Source organism: Nannospalax galili, unplaced genomic scaffold (assembly GCF_000622305.1).
Source record: "Nannospalax galili isolate Female #2095 unplaced genomic scaffold, S.galili_v1.0 scaffold465, whole genome shotgun sequence".
Taxonomy (NCBI): domain Eukaryota; kingdom Metazoa; phylum Chordata; class Mammalia; order Rodentia; family Spalacidae; genus Nannospalax; species Nannospalax galili.
This window is the reverse complement of record NW_008352832.1, coordinates 156,636-175,655: the sequence shown is the minus strand read 5'-3', so window position 1 is coordinate 175,655 and position 19,020 is coordinate 156,636. Positions and strand designations below refer to the sequence as shown.

General features: G+C 36.9%; 1 protein-coding gene and 1 pseudogene across 4 annotated transcripts in view; one reads left to right on the top strand and one right to left on the bottom strand.

Annotated features, from left to right (window-relative positions):
* Positions 1 to 19,020, top strand: part of Cblb (Cbl proto-oncogene B) — a 231,991-nt gene that overhangs the window by 73,304 nt on the left and 139,667 nt on the right. The gene's annotated exons all lie outside the window — the stretch shown is intronic.
* LOC103747584 lies at positions 12,801 to 13,090 on the bottom strand (annotated as a pseudogene).

Here is a 19,020-nt window from a genome sequence, read left to right as displayed (position 1 = left end):
ATATGACCTCTGGGTCTGTCTCTGTATTTAAAACTCAGATTGCCTTAAAGGAGGTCTCAAATAGTAGTATAGATATAACAAAGGCAGTATAATTTTGTATAGAAGTGTGCTAGGAAATGTTATCAGATAATTTCTATAAAGGCAGGTATGGTGGTATATGTAATCCCAGCACTTAGAAGGCAGAGGCAGGAGGATCAGGAGTTCAAGACTATCCTTCCATACACAGTGATACAGGACAAACCTGGGCTGTGTTAGACCCTGTCTGAAAAACAAGCAAACAGAAAACAGAATTCCTGAAAAGAGAGAGATTTCTTCTAATAAGACTGGCCTAATCACAGAAAATTTTATGAAGAACTCCTATTTAAGTCCATTTTTAGAAACAGGAATATTAGTGAGTTGAGAATGGGAGACTGAGGGACTATATTTTGGAATGGCCAGAAGATACAGGAAGGTAGTAGTGTTTAGATAGAAAATTTGATTCTGAATGTATCTGAATCTTAGACATGGAATTTTGTTAGGACATAGGGAATAATTGACTAGCAATGGCTTGATAGAGGAGATGTGTTTATGAATATTTGACACTACTGTCTTGGATAATTGGAGTTTGATCAGTTGGGTGCACTCCTAAGAATATGTTGAGCTACCATAAATAAGATGTTATTGCAGCCTAAACTTTAGATTGTGTCATGGAAGTGCAAAAATAAATAAACAAATAAATAAATGGACACAAGAATGACTTCTAAACAATCTGAAGAGTCTCTTACATACTTTCACTATTCTTCAGTATTTTCAGTTGTGGAAGGTACTTATCTGATCAAAAGAAAACCAGATCAGCATACTTATACATAATTTGAATAGTTAAATATGCCATTTGCCTAAACCAAAACAAAAACAGCAACAGTCTCAGCATGCTGATTAATTGATGTAGTTATTTTGACAAATCTTCCTATGTGGCTTCTAGTTTGTGTTATTTTCATTGTATTGTATTTTTCTCACTATTTTGGTTGTGCATATAAAGATAAGGCACACAAAAATTTGGTGATTAAAATTTAATTTTGTCCCAAACTTACTCACCTTTTGTGTTTCCTTGATTTATCAAACCATGAGTCGCAATGATGGTTTTTTGCTTTTTTTTTCCTGAAATTCCTTTTTTGTTTTTTTTTTCTAATTTTTAGATTTTTGTATATTTCATACAGAAAATCATCTTTCCTTTCCATAAAACAAATAATAACAGCTAACCCTAACAGCCATAGAATCATGATTATTTAGTTGAATTTTATTTAAACCGAACTTCAGACATGGTTTCAGTACCACTGAGCACCTTTCCTGTCTTAGTCTTTTTTACAGAATGGCCTAACATGCTTTGCAGGGAGGGTGTTAGTATTTTCTTCACTGAAATGCTGCTTGATCTATCACTATAAGTGGAGGAGACTGGGAAGCAATCAAGAATGTATTAGAGTAGTTAAGTAACACTATAGTTGGTATTCTGGTTACTAAGATGTTTATTTATTTGTTTGTTTTCCTCTAGGCCTACCCATAATATCCCAGTATTGATTCATATGTACAACAGCTTGTGTTTGATAGGTGAATATTTCTCCACAAAATTGCATATTCTCTGATATTTCTGTGATAAATTATAAATGCAGTTACTGCTTTTGACCCTGTGGGGCATAACTTTATAAACCTTAAAAGATTAATTTCTTACCCAGCTTCACTGAGGAATAATTGACAGTTGAAACTAATTTGCAATTGTAATTTAAACTTATTTTATAGTAAAATATGCTAATATTTAAGAGGAAATGAAATTTTTTTTACATGATTTTACTCAAAATAGATGTGTTTAAAACTTCTGTTGTAAATGTAGTAAAATGATTCAGGAGCCTTCCAGTTTGTGCTCTATAAAACTTAGATAATTCAGTAACATTTATCTATAAAATGAGTTTTCTTTTATCCCTAGATCTGTAATTATCAATCTTAAAATACTTAACTCTGTGAAAGAAGACAAGAGGGAGAAGCCTGTGAAACCCAGGTTGCCGGCTGTGTTTGATCTGGTTAATTGGACTTCCTTCTGTCTTATGTTTGCATTTGTCTTTGTAAGGTGAAACATTCTCTCAACTTTATCTTTTTAATCATACTTCTTAAGAAAGTAATTCGCCAGTTTCTTTCTTGTTTTGTTTAGTTCAAATTTCACCCATCTAAAAATAGTTTCAATAGGTTAGCTTTAATAAAGTCTTTGAAATATTATTTTTAGTTTAATATTTATGATTTTATTCTTTGCTTTATTCTTTAAAATGTACTTTGTCATTTTTTTGTCTTCATATCTCAGACATAAATGGGGCTGATAGTTTTTATTTATATTTTATAGATAAATTGACACACTATTTAAGTGACCTGCCTATGATGATTAAGCTGAGAAATTAGGACTTAGGCGTTACCGTATAGATTGTATTTAAAGCAGTAGTCAAGGAGTGTGTTAGCAATTGTCTTACATAAATTAGGAGTTGGAAGAGCGAAGGACAAACATCTGATGACTTTGACAGGGCTTACGTTTTCACATAACCTATAAGATCCTCCTAATTCTGGTCCTTTCCCCTTTTCCTGCATATCATAGGAGACATTCTGGGTTCTTGTTGAGTCCACACTGCTTTCTTCTGTAGTCCTTTGTAATTATTCTCCTGTCTTTATAGCAGAGCTTTCACAGCTGCTCATTTTTGCCTGGAGCAGACTTCACAATTTCAGTCACTCCAGCTTCTTCTTAGGTCTCATCTCCCTCAGGGAAGATCGCCCACCCTTCACTCTAGCACATCCTTAGCAGCAGCCATTGGTCCAGTTTTGTTCTCGTTAATCCTTTGCCTAGATCCCACCTTTCTTCCTCTGACCTTTGAATTATGTTTACTGGGATGTTGACTAGGGTGTTCGTATTCACTGTTACGGCCACAGCCACTAGGGTAGCCATTGAGGTAAGTATTGGTTGAATTGAGTTGAGTAAATGTTTTAAGAAGCTATTACTGCGGGCTGGAGAGATGGCTTAGCAGTTAAGAACAGTGCTTGGTCTTGCAGAAGACCTGGGTTTGAATCCTAGCACCCACATGACGGCTAACAACTGTCCGTAACTCCAGTCCCAGGGGCTCTGACAGCCTCTTCTGACCTCCGCAGACATACCTACATGCAGGCAATACATGCATACACATAAAATAAAATAAATAAATAAATAAATAAATAAATAAATAAATAAATAATTAAAAGAAGCTATTACTGCTAAAATTTGTAGCATAGTCTTTTAACATTTATACTGCCCAGTCATATGTTAGTCTCTTCATTTACCAAGCAGCACTTTATTCATTGTGTCGCCAGCAGTGAAGCAATAGTGTAAATATTATTGATGGACTAAGTCATTGGAAGATCCGATGAAACACCAGCAACAACAGAAATGAGTAGAGAAGAAAGAGAAGACCAAATAATAAGAAAAAGAAAAGAAAGTAATTTTTATAGAGCATTTCTGAGAGGAATAGAGCTGAGATTTATTTTCTCTTCTCTTTTTAGAGAACAGGTAGGTATCCATAGCAGGAAATAGACCCAAGATCACATTCAGAGAGCGAGAGCGAGAGAGAGAGACTTTATAAGATGAGAAAATATAGAGTTCATAGGCTTGTGTAAGTCATCATTGATGAAGTGGAAAATAAGGTTTTTAAACATCATGATACTGTCTGTCCCCAGCCATGAATTCTACCATAAAACTCTTCAAGTATCAGGATTGTTGAACAGCATTAGTGCCAGAACTTGACTTTCCTTCTTATATGGAGAGATATTAACCAAGCCTCAGATCCAGCTATGTTTATATTGGCTCAAAATTTTAGTTTTATCAACTTGGATCTGTGTCAGAAGCTGCAGTGAAAGCCCTGCTTTTGGTATCACCCAGCAGGAGTCCTCTGCTATTCAGGGAAAGCCTAATTAAGGTTCCCAGAAGGGCCTTTAATCACTGGAATTAGAATAAAAGAGAAACATTTTATCACATACAATCTGCTAATGCTTTTCTTCTGGTATTTAATTGCTTTGCTAATAAAAAGTAGTAATAACAATAGATACTTAATGGATTTTAACATGTGGTTGCTGAACTATATATGTTATAAAATTTGTGTACTTAGTGATTTGAGTAGTGTTTTAAATGTATATCTATGAAGTACTTAGCACCTAAAATTGATTCCCAGTCAATCTCATCTAATATGTCTTAGAGGTAGGTAGTAAACTCTTTCATCTCACTAAAAGTATAAAAAACTTAATGTATTTTTTATTTCATTGTGGGAATAGAATTTTAAAATGAAAAAGAAAACTCAAACTTCTTCCCATCTTACAAAGGAAATGACTGAAAGACAATGATTTATGAATATAAGTACTTTCACAAGTTGTAGAATATCTGTTTAAGTTCTCTAGAATTTGACATTTCTAATTTAGTATATAAGTTTCTTTGATAGAATTCTGAGATTTGGAAATAACTGTCCTGGGAATATTCTGTTATTGTTATTTCTCCTTAAGTGACTAAAGTTATCTGTACCTTTTAATTTGTCACTGTCACTTCTTTCTTTTTTTTAGTTGAATTTTTGCAAATTTCATAAATATATTTTAATCATATTTATATTGTCCTGTCTCTTAAAATAGACCAGCTAATGGACTACAGAAAGTCTTTTTTTGTTGTTTTTATATTTTATGTGTATGTGTGTATTGCTTGCATGTAGGTAAGTGCACCCGTGTCACGCAATGCCCTCAGAGGTCAGAAGAAGGCATCGATGGGATCCCCTGGAACTGGAGTTATGGACAGTTGTTAGCCGCCATGTGGATGCTGAAAAGGAACGATCATGGGATTATACAGTACATGCCCATTAGCTCTGCTTCTTTCACTCCATATATTTCAGTGAGATTCATTCATGTTGTTTTATGTACTACTAGTTTATTTTATTATTTTCTGTTACATAATAATGTTACATTCTGAACATACAAAGGGTACAAAATGAATTTTTTTCCAGAATATTTCAAAAATTGGTACCAGTTTATCATTGTCTGCAAAGCACCTTCACATGCTGTTACTGTGGGTCATTTTGTCTGTTAAGACAGCATATGTCCATAGTTTTGGATGATACTGAAAGGGGTTGGGGAGAGGGTCCCCTAAAAGGTTCTTAGTCTCATGCATAGAAGAATTGAACAATGGAACGAAACAGCAGAAAATGGACAGACTTACAGAGACCTACATGACTGTGGCTGGTCAGAAGTTCTGAGGAGTTCTATGTTACAAGGCAGGATTCCAGGCAGGAAATTTTGCTACCTCATTAATGCACCAGGTATTCAGTCCACCTATTAAGCATAACAAGGTCAACCTGCCTTCCTAGGGGTTCTATCACCAGGTGATTAACAGTGAGATTGGAAAGGTAGGTCCTCAAACTGATAGACTATGGATTTTATACTCTTGACCAGTTAAACTTATGGCATTTTTGCTAATTTAACAGTCCCCCTCTGAAGAGGTAACCCTAAAATCTTTTAGGGATTAGATAAGAGCTCCAAATACTTTTAACATTTTTGGTCTTTGGAACAAAGTATGTTGCTAAGAGGCCCAAGAACATTTTGACTTTTAGCCAAGAAACTGGCTACTTTTCTTTGGGGTCTTTTAAAAAACCCTAACTGCCTAGCCAATTCCTACTTCCTATTCTTATCACACCATCCTCTGAAGAGGTTACCCAAATTGCCGATAGGGAATCGAGACACAGACCACTCTGTCTTCTTCCTTGCTGAACAGGGACACGGGGAGGCAATTGGGGTACCCCTTCAGTGAGTCTATCTAAAAGACTTAAGAATTGCATAACTCTTAACTGTAGGGAGAAAAGAAAGCCCTTGACTGTTGCCTAGGAGATGTGAAGAAGTAAAGGCAAAAGTAATTAGCATTACAAGATCTAGATAGGGAACCAGAAAAAGATCAGAACAGGGCAAATTTCAAATTGTCGTATCAGAGACCATTGGAATTTCTTGATGAGAGCTTCCAAAAGCATCCCTCTATTGGGTTCCTCCTCATTTTTCTTTTGTCTGCTAAGGCTGTACTCAAGAGTGATGAACTCAGGATTTGTTTTCAGGCACTTTGATAGCTGTTGGAGTGCCTAGAATCAGTGTCAGTTCCTTCTCAAAGGCATCTAGATAGGGGGAGAAAACAAATTTAGCCATCATTTTAGAACAATAGTGGGTTGTCTCCCTTAGATACAGGTGGGCACTACAGTATTACAGACCAAGATTTGAAGCCTTACATCTGAGCAGAACTTTCTGTTTAGAAATGAAATCATAAATGACTTGTTTTGTAGGTAAATAGAGATGATATATTTATTACTGGCACTGTACTAGTTTAACATGGACTAATGACACAGACTAATGATTGGATATTCCAATTTAGGTTGGTTCTGTTTGCTTCTACTTTTTGGCCACAAATGCATCCTGAGGCTTCTTTAAAAAATGGTTTTGATTTATTTATTTTCATTTTTTGTGTATGAGTGTTTGCCTGCATTCATTGCCTGTGGAGGCCAGAAGAGGGTGTTGGATCCCCTGGAACTGGAGTTAGGAACAGTTGTTAGCCACCTCAGGGGTTCTAGAAACTGAACCCAGGTCCTCTGCAATAGCAGGCAGTGCTCTTAACTTAGCTGAGCCTTCTCCCTAGCCCCAGTGCCTGGACTTCTTTTGCCTGGTGATTCTTAGAGCTGTAGACCTTCTCAAAGCGCCCTTCTCGCTTGCCATTGGGGTGTCAGATTGTGCTTGGAAGGCAGTGATACTGAACAATCTTTGAACTAACCCCCAAGAGAAGGGTTCTACTTTGAAGTTGTTTGTTTTTTTCTTTAAAATAAATATAACTGTAATGTAGCATTGAAGTGAGAATTAAGCAGCTCTTCAGATTTCAGCTCTTCACCTTTCTGGGTTAATCACCATCTGTTGCATGATAAAACTTTGCTGGTGAGAGTTTATAAAGCCACAACTGGCCAAAGTGCAGAGAATGAGAAGCTGCAGGTTGTTTATCCCTGAATAGATCACATATATATCTACACCCAAGGCTCAGAGGATTTTGCAGAAGGGGGGCAGAAAGATTGTAAGAGCCAGAGGAGGTAGATGACCACAAGGAAACAGTTTTCCAGATCTCTGGGAAGTTTCTCATATGAACTTACAGCATTGGTGACAGCATGCATAAGACCTGTGACAACTCAAGACAGACAAAATCCTAGCATAGAAGTGGGAGAGTGGGTAAGCCCCACCTTAGCTGAGGAACTGCTAGCAACTACAGGGAGAGGAAGAGTTGGTTTTCTTTACAGGTGTGACGCTAGATAGGTTTAACCAGGCTCCAGTGGAACGAAGCACACCGAAGGACATTTGGGGACACAAACTTGACTTGATAGGTCTTAACATATATGACAGACTATATGAAATACAAGCGGGGGCTCAGTGAGAGGGGTGCAGATAGCATACAGCATCTAAATATGACCAAAATATATTGTATGAAAATTTCAAAAATTTAATAAAATTTCATTCACCTTGTTCTTTATTTAATAGGCATTTATTCTTTCCCCCACTGTATCTAGATCATGGGACTAGGCATTGTTAAAAGACAAAAATAGCTGGGCGTGGTGGCACATGCCTTTAATCCCAGCACTTAGGAAGCAGAGGCAGGCAGATCTCTGTGAGTTCAAGGCCAGCCTGGTCTACATAGTTCCAGGACAGCCGGGGAACCCCGTATCAAAAAAACCAAAAAAAAAAAAAAAAAAAGATAAAAATACACAGATAATAAAAATGGCTGGGTGTGGTGGTGCAAGGCTTTGATACCAGCACTTGGGAGGCAGAGGATGGAGGATCTCTCTGAGTTCAAGGCCAGCCTGGTCTACAGATTGAGTTCCAGGCCATCTGAAGCTACAAGGAGAAACTGTCTTAAAAAAGACCAAAAAAAAAAAAAAAAAAAGATAAAAAGAAAAATATATCTATGATGAAATGTTTTATCCTTAATTGTATGTGTTTATTTGAATATAAAATTCTGTGGTGAATTACTAAAGATGGTAACTCAACACTTTTCAAATTCTTGGGACTTTTGTTTTAATTATGCTGCTGCTAGTTAGTACACATTGAATTACTGATAACAGAATATCTACCTATCCTTTTTTTTTTTTTTAAGAAAATAAGTGATTACTGTTCTTCCAAAAGTTCATCTGGTGATGTTTATTTCAGTGCTCTTCTCTGTAGGCATACACTCAACACTGTGACAATATTTTGCTGAATGTAACTAACTGAAACTAACTGAAATATTTGCTTTCCTGTTTGTCAAAATTAGCTCATTATATGACTAGTAAATATCCTGAAAGAATGTTTATTGTGTCCCTGAACAGCTAAATAATAGTAGCTTAGAAACTCATTTGGTTCTGCTTTTAGGTTTGAAGTAAAAATGAGGTATTTAATTTTTTTTTAGGTTTGGAAGCAGCAATGATTTTTTTTTTTTAATATTCTTTGAGACAAAACTAGCTAGGTAGCCAGAAATCACTTTGAACTCATCCTTCTGCCTCTAACTCCCAAGTCCTGGGATTAAAGACATGAAATGAATAGCTTTTACAACTCAGCCTCATTTGAACTTTTTTTTTCTTTTGTAAATTTATGCAATCTTTTTTCCTTTTATCGAATTTTTGCAAATTTCATGCAATATATTTTGATTGCATTTAACTCCCCTTCTGTATCTGCACCTCCATCTTACTGCCCACCACCCAATTTCATATACTCTATTATATACATACATATATATGTGTATATATATAAATAAATAAAATAAGGCCTATAGAGTCAAATTTGGTTCACCAAATAAATGCCCTTCAATATGAATACATCATGGGAGCTTGGTTATTCTACCTAGAGTGCCACCCTTGAAAGATGCTGACTCTGTTTCCCAGCAGTCATCAGTTTCAATAGATAATTCTATGCTGGGATTTTTTTAAATTGAATTTTTTAATTGAGTTTTTGTGATTTTTTTCCATACAATATCGTTTGATGGTATTTAGATCCATTTCTCTATCTGCACATCACCCCATTGTCCCACCACCCAATTTAATGTACTCTCATATATAATATAGCCTTTCGAGTCTGACCTGTTATTCCAAGTGTCCTTCAGTGAGGGTCCATCCACTGTGCCCACCAAGAGTCCCATCCTTGCAAGGCACTGCCTTTTCATTTTAGTTTCTTTAATTTTGATAAAGTAAGACTTCATGTTCTATACATTCCATATTATTAATCACTATTTTAAATGGCTTTGGAGTTATATCTCCTTTTGATTTCTACCTGTTAATTTATACTTTAAAATTAAAGTGACTTGAATAGTGCATTTTGCTTGCATTCACAGTTGTGATCTATTTGAGCTGCTTTTGCAGCCAGCTGTTTGGCATAGCGTAGCTAGGGGTTTAGGCTCATCCTATCTTTGTGACCTTTAAAAAGAATATCAGCTTTCTGATAAAAGATAGGGATCTTTTATTTACCACCTTTGTCTCTTTTGAGAAGCCTTGAAGAATCAGTTCATTAAACCATAAATTAACAAATTCTGCTTCTGTTTTGAAGTGGTGTTAGGTGAATATTTGAGAACATAAGCAGTTTACTACGTAGACTGGGCTTCATTGTCCTGAGTTTAATTTACATGCTGAATATGGTTTTCTGTTTCTGTTTTATTTATGTGGTATTAGATGTGTATGCTAGGTAAACTCTCTACCAAGCTCTGGTCAACTTTGTTAAGAACTTTCTGGACATAGTCTATTGACCCACATGCATATAGAAGTTCATTCAGTTAATTCAACATAGCTGCATGTGATGTCAACATCCCACTAAACTGATAATTTAAAGTCTCTCCAGATTTCTGACTTTTTAAACCTAGATCGTTTTCTTTACTTTGCTCTTTATTTAGCAAACATTTACCTTATCAAGTGCCTGCTATCTACATATCACTTTGCAATATAGTTGTTCATTGGACATTCCTCTTGTCCTAAAGAATCACATTTTTTCCTATTAGTTCTCTGATCGTTTTTGTCCTTCTCATCCCCCCCCTTCTCTTAAGAATCGTTCTCTGATGGTTTTTGTCCTTCTCATCCCCCCCCTTCTCTTAAGAATCATTTATTGATGAGCATGCTTTGGCTATAGTTTAAAAAGAACTTAATGTTACTATACTGGGAAAGGCATGGGGTCTATCAGGACTATAGTGGTTAGTTTCAACTTCTAGGACTGGAGCTAGCTTCATGAAGAAATGAGTGGCATTTTGATAACCACTATGAGGTAGGGTTTTGCATTGTGAAGCAATAGTACTCATGAATGCAGGGCTCCTCACATGTCTAGTATTACTGGGAATATGTTATCGGTATAAGAAAGTGGGTCAAATGTTTTGAAGAGAGATGTCAGGAAAAATATGACTGGGGTTTTCAGTTCAGTCTAGAGAGAATTAATAGTGTGCCTAAATTAAATGTGGACTTCCTAAAAACTAAGGGATCATTGGCATTTGTTTCAGGTGATGAATGAAGAAGTGATCTGATATGTGCTTCAGAAACATGGTCCTGGAAAGAGTATTAGGAGTAATAGATTACAGGCAGAGGAATGAATATAGATGGGCGATCACTACAGTTTAGACAATAGTGCCAGCAGCGACAAGTACAGATGAAGGTACCTAGTAAGGCTGAGGAGAAATGACTGTCATGGAGCTTATTTTTTTTGAGAAGGTTGATATGGAATTTCATTAGCAATGGGATGCTCACTGCAGTGTTAGTAAAATGGGAAAACTATAGGAGAATAGATTTAAGAATTCTTTAAGAGGACATTAAAAACTAAAGAGAAAAAAAGAGACAAAGCAATAGATACACTGAAGGTGGGAGATAGGACAGTACTGTCCAGCAGAAGCATGCCGCAGACACGTAGCATTTTAAATAACCTAGCGGCTTTGTTAAAAATAATATTTTTAATAAATATTTTGGAGAAAATATCTAAATATTATTTTACCGTGTTAGCAGAATAATGAGTTATTTGTTACATTTTATTATTTTTATTGTACATGCATATGTGTTTGTGTGTGCTCCTACAATGCCTGGTGTGGTCAGAGGTTAGCTCTTGGGGGCTTGGTTCTCTCTTCCCACAGTGTAGGTTGCACAAATAGAATGCAGATTGTCAGCCTTCGTGGTAAACACCTCTACCCACCGAGGGAGCCATCTTGCCTGTACCAAATAATGAATTCTCAATGAAATTTGTTTATTCATACTGTCTTAAAATACAGTATATATTTACAGCATCCACATTTACAGTGCTGCGCCTCACGTGTGAATGATGATAACTGTTCAGACAGTGTAAGTTTAGGAAACCATTTTCAGAATCATTTTACACACGCACGTAATACTCCAGCTAGGTAGTTTGAGTGTGCAATTGAAGTGCCATTTGCAAACTGTTCTTTTCTTGGGATTAAGTAGTAGTCTAAATGGAAAGCATACCAGCTCTTGGTTAAGTAGAAGAAACTTATTCTAAACATTATCCTAAAACGTCCTTCTGTAATTCAATGTCTTACCATTTCTAGTTGTTTTTTATATTATTTTTAAGTTGGAATATACTTTGATGGGAAATGCAACTTAAAATAATAAATACGGTGGAAAGATTTGTAAGTCCTTCAAGAGCATGTAAACTCACAAGTGCAAGTTTGCTCCAGTGTCCTAAAGCAAATGTATGCAGCCAGATCATTCACTCTGCCATATCTGTCAACCTCCAGATCCCCTTGAGTTTCCACCAAGAATGTTCTACTGCTCCCCACTGACCCAGACTAGAACTATGGAACAGATAATTAACACTGTCACTTCCAAGAATTGTAGGAAACAGAGGAGGACACAGTGAGCCACAGGCTCCTGTGCCTTACCTCCTCTGCCAACCAAAGAACATGGGAATGTTTGAGGTGGGCTCCTCTGTAAGCCACGGGGATCCTGAGGAGGGGTCCACTCCAGGGAAGTACACACAGAGTGATTTTCTGGTACCCTTGTCACTTCCAGAGGCACTGTATTTGATAGCAAAGTACCACACAAAGATAAATCAGTAAGGCCTTGGGAAAAAAAAAAAAAAAAAACCCACGAGGCCTCAAATTCAGTCTCTTTTCTCAAATACTGGGCCTAAAGAAATAAATAGAGGTTGCATAATTATTCTACAAATTGTATATTCTAAATCTCTTGGGTAATTATCACAACTAAAAATTACACATTACAATAATCACAACTAGCAAATTACCTGGAATTGCTTGCTCAGTGAATGTCTTTCAGCAACCAAAATTTGTATATAAAATGACTATTCATGAGAGCTATTTATAATGGAGTGCTTGTTAGCATTGGCTGGTGTAAAGACTTCACTGATTTCTCTAATTTAATTTCCATCAACACTGGTGTAAAGACTTCACTGATTTCTCTAATTTAATTTCCATCAACACTGCTTGTTTAAATGTTACCTGCTTCAGTCAGATTCTTCTATCCTCAAAGCAGTTGAATTTTAATGGCAAAATGGAATGCTATATCAATATATATATGTATATCTATATAGAAAACTCTAGCTTCTTAATTCATATAGTAATGTTGTTAACCTATTTTTTATTTATTTTTTTAAAAATAGTTTTAAAGATTTTTTAAAATTTTTTTGTCAGCTTAGATATCAGTTTATAACAAAAGGGAGGCATGGAAATTATTTATGTGATGAGATATTTCACAACTGCGGTGGAATTGGCAGCTTTGTGTGAGGCCATTTCTACAATGATTTCAGTCTACATACTTCCCAAGGATGTCACCATCTCTAAATAAATAACCCTTGTGACCTAGAACTACTTTGCCTCCATATTCTGGAAGAACTTTGTCTCCGACGTTCACACTAGCTGATTAAATCTCTCCTCCCTTTCCTTTAGTGTCTGATCCCAAGGTACTACTGCTGCTTGCAGTACTTTGAGGTTTTTCTGGAAACAAAATGCCACCTTTAGTTATAGTTTCAGCTGCACTACTCTCAACCAGTGCTGTCAAACAGCAGAAGAAATTCTAAATGCTTGTCCTGCCATGATCTCGCCACGCAGCTTGGACTTCGCTCTCCCATGGCTGCTGCAAGGAGAGACCTGTAGTCCAGGTGGGGGACATGTGAAAAGACCATCCAGCCAATTTTTATTGTTTTAGTTATGTGTATGTGTGTGTGGCTGTGTGGGTATGTGCATGTGCACACAGGTGCCCACAGAGATCAGAACTAGAGTTACATGTGATTTTGAGCTGCCTGACATGGGTTATTGGAACCAAACTCAGGTATCCTGGAAGGACAGTGTGTACTCAACCGCTGAGCCATCTCTCTAGCTCCATAAGTTAGTTTCTAATTTTATAGACCATACTATACACCTTTTGAATAAGGATATTTAGACTGCACAGAAATAAAATAAAGAATTAAGTTCATTTTTTAAAAATTAAGGAATTGGGGAAAATTTAAGAAAAAATCAAACATATTTGGAAGGAAAAAGAGACACTGAGATCTTTTGGAAGTAAATAATTTTCATTGAAATAAAATGTGATAGTCAACAATATTTGATAACAAAGCTCAGCAAACTGGGTGGCTTAAACCATAGACATTTACAGTCTCACAGTTCCGGGGATTAACAGTCTGCCATTAAGGTATAAACAGGGTTTGTTCCTACAGAGGGCTTTGAAGAAGAATCCATTGTGTGTCTCTTTTCTACCTTCTGGTGGCTTACTGACAACATTTGGCATTCCTTTGTAGACATATCACTGATCTCTGCTTTCATCTTCATATGACATTTACCTTGTATGTGTGTTTACAAATGCCACTAGCCCTAGTTTCATTTCTGTTGTAATTATATACTCTGACCAAAAAAAGAAAAAAAAATCCTTATTTACTAACAAGTCCAGGTTACGGTTCATCACTGCAGTCAAGGCAGGAACTTGAAACAGCTAGTCATAGCCACAGTTAAGAGAGACATGAATGCATGCTTACTTCTGCTCAGAACCCTGCATACACTCTCACAGTCCAGGATTCCCTTCCTGGAGAATGGTGATGCCCACAATGTGCTGGGTCTTTCCATATCAGCTAATGTAATTAAGACAGTCCCCTATAGATAGGCCCACAGGCTGAACTGATCTAGACAATCCCTCATTAAGACTCTCTCGGGTAGTTGACAGTTAAAACCAACCCCCTCACACACACACCCCTTTCTTTCAAGGTCATGCTAGGTATTCCAAGCTGTCCTCCAACTCACATTCCTCCTGTGAGCCTCCTAAGTAGTGGAATTAGAAGCATATGTTACCACAATCAGTCCTCCACTTACTGTTGGACCGAAGTTAGGTTATATTAGAGTCTACTCCAGTGACATCAGTTCTGATGATTACCTTTGTAAACATACTGTCTCCAGGGACTGGAGAGATGGCTTAGTGGTTAAGAGCACTGGATGCTCTTGCAGAGGACCCCAGTTTAATTCCCAGCATCCACATGGAGGCTAACAACTGTCTATAACTCCAGTTCCAGGGGATCCGATGCCCTCTTCTGACCTCTCCAGGCTTTGCACCACATGCCGATGCACTTAATACACATGCAGGCAATATGCTCATACAAAAACACTGTCTTCCAAATAAGATAACAAATTAGGGGTTAGTGATTCACTTTACACATTAGAGGGACAGAATTCAATACATCACAGATGAAAAAATCTTAATCTATATAAAGCTGTGAACCAGATTAGTAAGTTGAAGACAATGTGGTGAAATCCTCTGAAAGTGGAACCCAGAGCTGGTTGTTATAATGTGTGTGAACCTTGTAGCATTGAATGAGGCTGGAGGCAGCGCTCAGCAATGAAAGCAGAGGAAACTTGGAGAGGTAAGAGGCAGGCCTAAGCGTAGATGTATTTCTCCTAGGTGTTTTAGGTTTAGGTCACATTAGTGACTGGCTTATGAGACTATCTTAAATATTGTTAGGTCATTCTGATTCAAATTCATAAACCTTTACTCATTCAGTCAAAGTAATCTCCTCATGTTCTTCAAACATCCCTTGGCTCTTGGAGGGGTTTTCCTAGGTTACATCTTAAAGTGTCCTGTTGTCTGAGGGAAAATTCTGAGCTTGGCCTTATTTCTGGGACATGTTGGTGATTAAGCCCTACCAACTTTAACTCTTACTCCAAGGCAGTTTAACAGATGCTGTAGCACTTGGTGGTTTCCTTAGAGTTATGCTTGCCCATGACAAAACAATGACAACAAATAATGGAGGAGTGTTCAAGGAGCAGTGGGAAAGGGAAGCCTACTGTAAGACACCCCCCACCCAGCCCAAGCTGGTCACTGTACCACACAAAGTAAAGCCAGACCACTTTAAATGAATGCAGCCATGTGACTAAGCGCTTCAAAGTTCGTAATAGAAGGAAAATGGCAGTTGTTCAGACTTGTCTGAAGACATATGCATCCTTAAAATCTCAGTGACTAATTTGACTAGACATTTGTTAGATTATTCATTCTAGCCTTTGAATTCCCTGTAGCCCCAGCTGAAGTAGATGAAAACATTTAAATAATCTTTAATATATTAAACTATTAAAATATCATATATACGTCTTACTAAAATTTCTTTTAGCAGTATCATAGGGGTGATAGTTAACATGTTGATTAAATATCGTTCTAGTTTCCCATGCCTGTATTTTATAGATGCTTTATTTATTAATAATAACTGCTACTTTTTTCATGCTGTTTTCCCAAATGCTCTAAAGATTATTTTATTAATAAGCTGATATTTCTGCATCAAGAAGAAAGCTAATCCTCTCTAAAGGGTATTTCAACCAGCTCAAGTCATGAATGTTTTAAAAGTGTTTGTGGGTGTGCATGCATGTGTGTGCACACACATACATACACACACACACACACACACAAATCTCTGTGAAAATGTATCAGTTAAATATTTAAGAAATATTTTTGAGGCTTTGCCCAGAATCTTTTTTTGACTTGCTGACTTTCAAAGTATTGTATAAACTAAATGGTTCAAAAAGAACTTTTTGGGGACAAAAAGTTATTTTTTTTTTTGGATTTATTTTTCTTAACTTGTTGTGACTAATTTGCTTAGTTTAATTTGTGTCATAATTCACTAACATCTACGTTATATTTCTCTGTAATTCTTTTTCTTTTCTTTTATACTACTGTGCAGATATTATACTTGTATTTTCTTAGTAAGAGCATGTCAGTGACTTGTTCCAGAATTAGCATTAGGTGTCCTTGGAATATAACTTGACTAACAAATTCGAGTTGGTGGTTTTATGCGTATTTTATTTTCCTAAAGAGATTTCTTTTTTGTTCATTTGAGATAGTGTCTCACAATGTAGCCCAAGCTGACCTGGAACTACCTTTGTAGATCATCACAGTCTGCCCTCATTTCATAGTGATCCACCTGCCTCTGCTTCTTGAGTGTTAGGATTAAAGGTGTCTGCCACCATCCTCAGCATTAGTTAGTTTGTTTGTTTTGTGTGTAATTTCCTACAATACCTGTCAGTCTTGAGACTGATTTACAGTCATGGTGATACATAAGAATCATCTAAGGTTCCTTGGTGCCCTCTGATGCTCCAACTGACTGGCTGGGCTGGGTCTTGTCAACAGAAGGATAGCTAAGTCCCTCAGATGATGCTGTGAGCCACCCACCTTATGAGCCACTGTGTGCCAAGAAAGTGCCCGGAGATCCTCTTATCTAGTTGTTTCCAGTTTTGGCTGCTTATTTGAATTACCTGGGAAGTTTAATCAACCTTGATTCCTGAGTCCTATCTACCGAGGTTTTGAGTTAATTGCTGTAAGATTTTACTTGTGTCTGAGGAGTTATAAAGAGACTTGGTGTTTGAAACATGCAGCCACATGTTGCTATCTCTTTTTATCAGATGAGGAAACTGAGGCCTAATCAAAGAAATTAAGAGTCTTGACTCTGACCCGCAGAACTCTGGTTCTAATCTTTACATTTCCTAATTGATTATTAGAAGGATATCTATTTTTCTTTTAATAAAAGTATGTGTTTTGATGTGTCTTATTACACCATGAAATTATGCTTTCTTGCTAAGTACAGAAAAATGACATTTATTTTAACACAGGAAACATGAAAGTTCATAGCAAAAATACAGCCTTTACCTTATTCACAATACATGGGAAATTAGAAACATTCATGTATGTGTTGAGTAACTTACTCACGTTTTTGAAAGAAAATCAAATAGCCCAACTGAGATTGTGTTAGGCTAGGTTAACATATCATAGTAATTCCCTCTCAGGAACTATAATGGTCATATTATAACATGGGTCAGTCTCTAGAATGAAGTTCATAACCCTGTGGTTGGAGTTACAACTCCAATATACGTGACAAAATGTCCTTGTATCAATAACATTAGTAGCATAGATAGAAACTAGAGCCGTATTTTAATTATATAATTTTCAGAGTATCACAAAAGGGGAAAATACTGAGGAAGTAGTGTAGGCTAACTACATAGTCCTATGTATTTAGAAAGAAATGTATTGTTGTTATTAGAAGAGAAGAAGGATGCAAGGTGCTGACTATATTTTCTGCTCTGACCTCATTACTTAACAAACACACACAGAACTGATCCTGACTGTAGTGTTGCCCATAGCCCACCTTCACCTGTAGCTACCCTTAGGTTTTGAGGCTTGCTGCCTTTTCATAGACTTCAGCCTATCCTACTCATTGACACAGGCTGTACTTAAAAATATTTGTTGACTGCAGTAAACATACTGTGGACTTAGGGCAGTGGTTTGCAAAGTGTCATGTACAGACCAGCAGAATTATCAGAGAAGCAAAACAACTCTGGGGAACTTGCTGGAGGAGCATATTCTCAGTCCCACCCAAAAGTTACTCAGTCAGAAACATTGGAGGTAGAACACGTTTGCAAGGCTTTCAAAAGATCTTCAGATTTTCTGATGCTCATTCTCATGAATTTTCTGCATTCTTTGAAGGCCTAAATATATAAAGAATAAAACAGTCCAAGATCTGAAGTAATCATATATGCTGGATACTAAACTAGGTGCTTTACGGACGTCACTAAAGTGTTCAGCACTTAGTATGGGATCAGTTTGCAGAAGTTATGAAGTGAATCTAGTTGCTTAAGAGAATGTTTTTGCTTTCCTGACTCTGAATTGACTGAGTGGTTTCTGTGGTCTGGGATACTTAGCTGTTATTGGCCTGACTGTGTTTGGTGCCTCAGCCGCATGGCTGGAGCTTCTCTCTATGTGTGTCTCTTCATGCTCACATGATTGCAAAGGCTTCCTAGCAGCAGGGAAGGATACCTACCCCCACAGAGGACCTTCATAACCTCTACTTCTGTTGTACTTGCTATGAATTCTTTGGCCTAAGCAAGTTACCTGACCAAGCCTTGATCCAGAGTTAGAGCAGTAAAAGTGAGTACATACAGACAAGAGTGGAGCTTTATGATTCATTTATTTCATAAGTGTTTGTGGATGGATCACAATTTGATATTCTTCACAGAGTAGTAATGGCCTTGAGGTACAGGTTAGATAGCCTTTGAGAATCAAAGGAAATTACTTTGCTGCCTCTGTACATAGATGTCTGACTCCTCACACAAACACCAGCAATCATGAGACTTTTAAGGTTTTGCTGCAGCTTTTCATTGGAAATCTTGGATGTTTGCCTAACTCTTATCACTCAAAATAAGCAGTAAAGGGGAAAGAGGGGGTAGTTCCTGGATTTTAAAAGAGGAAGTCTACTTCCCCTACCCCCAATCTCAATCTTTAACATCTGGTTCTGACTACAGATGGGGGAGGAAAACAGACTGAAATCTCCATTTAGCCTACTTTTACCCAAACAGTTTGATCTCTGTTTTTATTGTGGTTTTTAGGGTCAGATGTTTTTGTTAATGGTTTGTTAACTGGAGATCAGAGTGTTGTAGTAATTCCTTCTGGCTCTCTGAGCAGTTGTAATGCAGTATGCCAACATCACATATCTCTAGATGGAGTT